The sequence below is a fragment of the Octopus bimaculoides genome, chromosome 15, assembly GCF_001194135.2.
Source record: "Octopus bimaculoides isolate UCB-OBI-ISO-001 chromosome 15, ASM119413v2, whole genome shotgun sequence".
NCBI lineage: Eukaryota > Metazoa > Mollusca > Cephalopoda > Octopoda > Octopodidae > Octopus > Octopus bimaculoides.
Window position 1 is genome coordinate 24,827,692 of NC_068995.1, and position 7,860 is coordinate 24,835,551.

Here is a 7,860-nt window from a genome sequence, read left to right on the forward strand (position 1 = left end):
TTGATTTAGCTATACAATATCTAGCTTTTAAAGCTATGCTTAAAATGTATTCACTTGAAAGAAAACAAAAATAAAACATCCCTCAAGTTTATTTCACACACACACACACACACGCACACAACACACACACACACACACACGCACACAACACACACACACACACAAGAAAATGAGGAATAACTCAGAGATGCCAGTGACATTTATTTAAGCAACAAAATATATGAAATATCATACAATATAAAGTCTTGACTTTTTGAAATTATGTGTGAGTTTATTGGTGGAGGATAGTAGAATCAGTTCGGTGCCGAACAAGAGTGTTCCGTGCTTTTAATTCACTATTTTACTACAATTCTGACTGACCTCATGGTACCCCGCCCACTTTTATCGGCAGAAAATGGCAAGCAAATGTTTAGGTTGAGCATCAGCTATGTCGCCCTTACCAGACTGACAGGGCAAGGTTAGATTAACCACTAAACAAAATAAGCCCCATAAAGTTTTTTTCAGGGCTACATTTACCATCGTACTAATAGTAAATTATAACAGTTTATTCTAAAAGTTGAATGAAAAAAGGCGAAAATTTGCACTTTTTCCCCCTTACTTTAATTATGAATAAGCAATTTACTCATATCGATTTCCTGCTTCTTAGTGTTAGATAATTAAAATTTCAAAAAAGAACGTGTCATATTTAATATAGTTATATGGTTTGGTCTGCAGAATGATCAGGAAAAAAATGTATTTCTGTCTATTATATCACATTCAACAATTGTGTTTCACTATCTTGTCAAACAGTTCTCTCTAATATAGGTACAATTTGTGGGGAGGAATAAGTCCATTATATTGGTCCAGGGCTCAACGGGTACTTATTCTATCTACTCCGAAAGGATGATAGGCAAAGCCGATCTCAGCGGAATGTGAATTCTAAACGTAAAGCCAGAAGAAACACCTCTAAGTATTTTGTCCGGCTCGCCGCCAGATAATGGATGGGTAGAGAAGTATCCTTGCCGGGCTGTACTTTGTGCATTAGTTGGTTTTAATCCAATTTTGTGGGAGGATGGACGTAGGTAATGGGCGCTTTCTCCTCAACTAACTTTTTCAAACAGCAGGAAGGCAACTCGAGCTAGAGATAGTATAATCAATAGGTAGCGGGATCCATTTCACATCCCCTACAGCCCTTATAATGTTTGTAAAGTGGCGAACATCACAAATTTCAGTTCTCCTCTCTCTAAACTATAAGACTTTGTTTTTCATTAAACATTAAAGCTGTTAATATATACACTTTAACTAGTATTAGTTGACTGTGTCCATAGATCGAATTTAATTTAGATACTTTAATAAACTGATAAAATGATTGTGTACTTCACTCCTCCAGGACCGATAAATGAAGTTTCTATAATTACTGTTATCTAACAAATCGATTATACCCACCCTAAAATTGATTATATATGGCGTGTAACTAATTAGGAAATACTTTATGCATCACCGAAATTAGGAATTGCAATGATTTTGATGTTATCCCAGTTCTACTGACAATAAAGTATTTCAGACTACAAGAGGAGGAGCAATGTTTTCAGACGTACCACTCTGCTGTTCTTCTTCTATTCCTAAATTAGACACTAATATTTCAATTACAGTCTGTGGACAAATATATAAGTACCATTCTTATAAAATCGATTATAAAATCAAAGACTAATTTTTTCCTGTTATTTTTATTCAGTTAAAATTCTGGTTAGAATTTAATTTTTGTTTTCTAAAATATCCTCACAGTCTTTGTTTTTTGCCCATTTCTTTATATTTTCGGTACGTTGTCTCTAAATTTACATTTAAGCAAATATAGATTTTTGTTTCCTTGCACAATCTTGGAATAATATTAAATTAATTTACCTTCATTCTTCCTTTATAAGCTCAGCATTGGTCGAAGGAAAAAGAAAAGATGGGAATTTAGAAGAGTCTTCTAAGAAGAAGAAGAAGAAGAAGAAGAATTCCCAAACTAAAGGGTTAATAATTTTATAATGGTGATAATAGTGAGAAGAGGGAGTAGACGGATCAGGAAAATGTTGGGGGATGAAGATGATAATACGTATTGCACATAACTATTGAAGCTGTGTATATCGGTACATAAAGAAGCAAGTAAATGACATTTTAAACATCAATACCTCCTTGTATCAAATGTGCAAGCGTACTGTGTGTGAATTAATCTAAATATGTAAGTATTCATACGTACCAATCTATCTATCTGTCTGTCTGTCTGTCTGTCTATCTGTCTGTCTATCTATCTATCTAGATAGATAGATAGACAGATAAATAAACAGATGAGCATCTACGTTGGAACAGACAAATTCACTTTACATAATACTTATTCGAACTATTGTCTTCCCAGTTACATAACATCCTCATCCCCTCCACATACACACATATTTTCAACAACGTTGTTTCGGGTTCAGATCTGTTTGGTACCTTGGGCAAATGTCTTTAACTCTTACTACATTGGAAGTGAATTTTGTATATTGATGCTCGCCGCGCGCGCGCGCGCGTGTATGTGTGTGTGTGTGTGTGTGTGTGTGTGTGTGTGTGTGTGTGTGTATCGTGTGTATCATCTCCGGCGTATATCGACCAGTGAAAGAAAACCCAAACTGTGTTACTTTTATGAGATAAAGAGTCTTGATATACCCCGAGTTACAGACAATCCCTTACAGTTCTCGCTATCATAAATAGAGGTTAACCAGTGATTAACGTATTGGAAATCTGTAATCAAAGACACTACTGATCACATATTGCAATATAAAATAGCTGTGAGAAAATAGTCTATCACCTACTTGTATGACAAGGTATGTATAAAATCACATACAAATGTTCACAGTTGAGCACGGACATCCATACTAGTACACGACGTACTATATTAATACGAATGGCCCGAGTGGCAGAAAAAGACACGACAACAATGTCACGGTGAAATCGTTGAATGACTGGAACGGATGCATGTTCCAAGCAAATAAACTGAGTCTTTTTGCAGTAGCACTGTTTCGCGTTGCTTGTTGGAAGGCAGATAATAGATGATGGGTTTTAAATAACTGTCATGATTGGCAACAGAAGAAAAGTGTTACTAATTCCTGATTGATTTAGGCGAGGGATGCTCTCGCAGCTCAGGAAGAACGTGAGAAAAGGAACTATATAGGATACATCAGGTATTTGTGAATAAATTTTACATATCAACAGCATTTACATGGCAGATTCCAATCCTACACAAGATATGAAAAGGTTCTAGGCTATTGATTCTATCCATACTAAATAAAATTCTGAAATATTAGCCAAACACCTTATCAAATTGTTGTCATTTCTCCCTGTTTAGTGTTACGTTTCCTCATAAACTTGAACAGTTCTGAGTTGAATTTATTCAAGAAAACCATCTGAGATATAACAGAGAGAGGGAAAGGGAGGAGAGACAGACAGGAAAGAGAGAGGGAGAAAGCTTGGCAAGATGTTTAGTCGCAGGACAATCCCAACAAAGGCGTTCCAGCCTTGACCAACTGACTCTTTAAAGGCATCCAGAATTAAATTATCCGGCTTCTCTTCTTCCAAGATTGTGAGGTATGGGTGGAGAGACATTGAACTGCTATTCCTAGTAGAACAAGGGACTAAGTAGACGCTTCCTCGCTGCTCGGGTCTGGATGTGCATTAAATTTCGGCAAACCTCTGATCAATTTAGATCATTCGAAAGTTTTGAATAGGAACGCTGACCTACGTCCAGCCAGTTTTAGTTTTCTGAAAAGGTATTACTGCATAATAAAGCAGAATCTGCTCTTTGGTCTGAGTAGGCTGCCAACTACCGAAGCCATTTTGCAGTGCACGTTCAGTCCGTCATGACGTCTTCCTCATACTACTTCTGTATGGTTTGGCTTCTGAGAAACTTGAGTGTGATGTAAAGTATACCGTTCAAACTGAGACAGAGAGAGCTGCTGTTACTTGTATAGTTTCGGCTAACTATCTTGTGCTGTCGAAGGGAATATCTAATCAAAATAAAGTGTCTGTTTTTCATTTGTTGTTGAATAAACATATTACTTTTGGTCTAAACTTACTTTTGCTGCCGACGCCTACAACTTCGCAACTGATAATGCATAGTCATGTGTAAAGGCTGAATTTTACGGGGATTTATGAGCTGCAATTCTGGGTCAGGTATAGCCGAGTATAGGTGTTTGATATATGGAACGAAGACAGGTGCTCATAGATTTTATCCGATAAGTAATGTGATCTGTAAACTGTCTAATATTTCAAAGAAAGCAAATAGTTAATATGAGGGAAGATAACCCGGCTCTTACTGTAGATATTGTTGAACCAGTCCCCCTGGATAAACTTGAGGCTCATGTATAATTTGTAAACCCGGTCCACCTGCCAATGATACCGGAGGAGAATTCACTGTTATTTCAGAATAAGTGTTAAAGATATCCAGTGGACAACTGGACGTGTACGAGAGATATAGAAGACAATGAGATCATACCACGCTTACTGATTCAGGGTCAAGATCATTGACATATGAAATAAAGCGAATAGGGTGCTACTGTGTCCAGAATAGTTCCAGTTATCATCTGAGTCCATAAGAAAGTGGTTCCGTAACCATTGACAATGTCGTTTTCCTCTGCCTGGTAGCTATAGTGAAAGAGGCAGAATATGAAATAGAAGCAGGACAACGCTTCACTTTTCGACCAAACTCCGTCTTTAAATACCACAGAGCCATGGATAGCAATGACAGTTGAATCCAAAGCAAAATTGTTTTGTTTAGGTATATCTACATTCTGAATTCAAATCCTGCTAGAATCAATTTTTGCCTTTTATCCTTCTGGGTTGATAAAAATAGTGGCAGTTAAATAGCTGGTTCGTTTGTCTCCCTCAAAATATGTGGCCTAACGTCTAGTTTTAAATTGCTGATGCAATTCAATAAATTAAAGCTTTTAAGGATCTATAGAAAATAATTGTTTTAACTTTTAAAGTTGGAGTACATTATTGTTTTAACAACTTTTATATTTTCTTTTATCATTTTGCATGTATCTTAAGTTACTTACTCTCAGTGTTGTTTTTCGTCTTCTTAAATTCGATTGAAGTTTAGTTTCAAATTTTGGACTTAGATTTAAAAGAAAGATTCTGCAGATGCACTATGATTCACATCAAAACCCGTAGACATTCTGAAAACTCGGTGTTGGTTGAATTCAAAGACGAATAAACCTTATTTCATAAGTCACGCAATTTTGTCATTAAAACCTTATAAAGCTTTCCGAAATGCTATTGCATATTTTATCATCATCTTGTCACACACGTAAATGCACAAATATGTATATTAAGATACAAATTTGCAGTGTATAATAGACATCAAAGATAGTACGTCACTGAGAAACAAATAACATCGTAGACATAAAATATCCCAAAGCATTTTATGTATTTTACTTCATAGGTCAGCAGTTAGTTGTTCTTCGATGCTGTTTCGAAACTTGTATGGCAGGAACAAACCTGTTTCATTGAAATGAAAACTGAAATAGATTTTCCCACGCACAAATAATGTAATCGTGACATCAGCAATTCATCCAGCCTTCTATCTAAAAATATTACTACTTATCATCTTATCTATTATCTATCTCTCCGCATGTGCACACACACACACACACACACACAGACACACACACACACACACACACACACACACACACACATAATCTAATACATAGATATACACCCATATATACATACATATAAACATGCATACATGACTATACATAAATACGTACCCTTATAAATGCATATATATAATGTATATATTATATATTATATATATGTATATATATATGAAAAATAGAAGTTCGTTCAAAATGCACTGAGAATAGTTTAAAACATTTTTATTATTGTATTTAAAAATTTAACGGGTTTCACAGTTCACACTGATTTTCAAAAAAGTTGAAATAGAAAGACGTGGCTTATGTTGTAACTGTCTTGCTTCTGACTAGCGTTTGAAGCTTGCCCTATTTTTATAGGGAGTTCCTGGCTCAAATTAGTATATATTTTGAATAGTACTTCATTGGTAGAGAATAGTCATATGACTGGTCTAAGAAATTTCTGTTGGCTCCCCGCTACGTCCGTATGTTAATATCAAGTGACAATGTTTGGCGTCGTAAGTTAAAGCTGATGCAGTTGACTGAACATGCCTAGTGATAGTACCAAAGCTTTAGATAAATTTTGTGATTTCATATCTACCTTACCTTACAAAGAACTTCTACACCCTAAAATCAAGCCCAATACCAGTCGAAAGGAAATTAACATTATAATTAAGGAAGCAGATAAGGGAAGTGTTATAGCTATTATGGATATTGGACACAACAAAAGAGATACACTATCTATATTACAAGATACAACCTTCGAAAAGGTAAACGATTACCAAAAACCAGAAACAATGACTAAACTGAACACACACTCATTCACAGACATCAAAAAGGTTTAACAAACAAAGAATGTGACTACCTAACCAATTTTGATTCCAAGACTAGCTACTTATACGCTCTCCCCAAATCCATAAGAATCAAACTATTAAGAACCAAATTCAAGTTGCATGAACATACAATATCCCTTAAATTTAGACCAGTCGTAGCAGGCCCGAAGTGTGGAATACAAGGGCTCAGCAACTTTTTAGATATATTACTGAAACCTATTTTAAAATACATACCAAGCCTTGTAAGGGACGGTCTGAACCTGTTAAACCACCTCCCAAAATCCATAAACAATAATACCACTATTGTATCTTTTCATGTGGTAAAGCTCTATGTCGCAATCCACACCAATATGGACTGGAGGCAATAAATTTCTGGTTGGAGAAATTCCAGACAGAATTGAAAACAGCTTCATCACTGAAGGAGTGAAGTTCATCCTCGAAAACAACGTTTTGGGCTTGGATGGCAATATTTACAAACAGATATTTGGGGCCTACGATAGGGATAAAAGTTGTTCCGACTTACGATTATCTAGTCATGGCATACATAGAGGTTCATATATATGGACAATTAAAATATGGCTTGAACTTCCACAAATATCTACTAGAAAACTGGAAACGTTACCGAGATGACTGTCTAATCCTATGGACGTACACATTTGAATAACTTATAGATTTCTTGTTCGTTGTTAACACAACGTCTCGGTTGATATACCATGCAGCCTTCATCAGGTGTCTTGGGGTAATTTCGAACCTGGGTTCTCATTCCTAAGGTATTTTTTCGATGTTGTTGTTGTTATTATTATTATTATTATTATTATTATTCAGGTCAATGCCTGGAATCGAACTCGGAATCTTGAGGTTAGTAGCCCACGCTCTTAGCCACTACGCCATATGCCCGTGGGCAGTACACATCCTATGACGATGCTGTAATAAAGCAGATAAAAGTTATATTTGTATAAAGCTTACTTCCATCTGCTGGACGGATAGATATAGATTTTTCTTTCCTCTTGTTTTGAAATGTTTAAAGTTCTTGTGGCTTAAGTTGTGCTGATTGAAAGAGTGTATATATATCAGCTCGCGACAATATGTGTATCAAAAAACAGAAGTGAAGGTTTGCTATATGAGAGGGAAAGTATTTTTTTTTCTACCAAGACACCTGTTTCCAGTGGCATACATTCGTATAGGAGGGGTATATATGTGTGTATAAATGTGTGTGTGAATGTGTATGTGTGTGTGAAATATATGTATGCATGTTTCCCAAAGTCCCATTGCGTAGTACCTTGGGCAAGTGTCTTCTACTATAGCCTCGAGACTACAAAAGCCTTGCCTTGTGAGTGGATTTGGTAGACGGAAATTGAAAGAAGCCCGTCGTGTATATATATATATATATATAT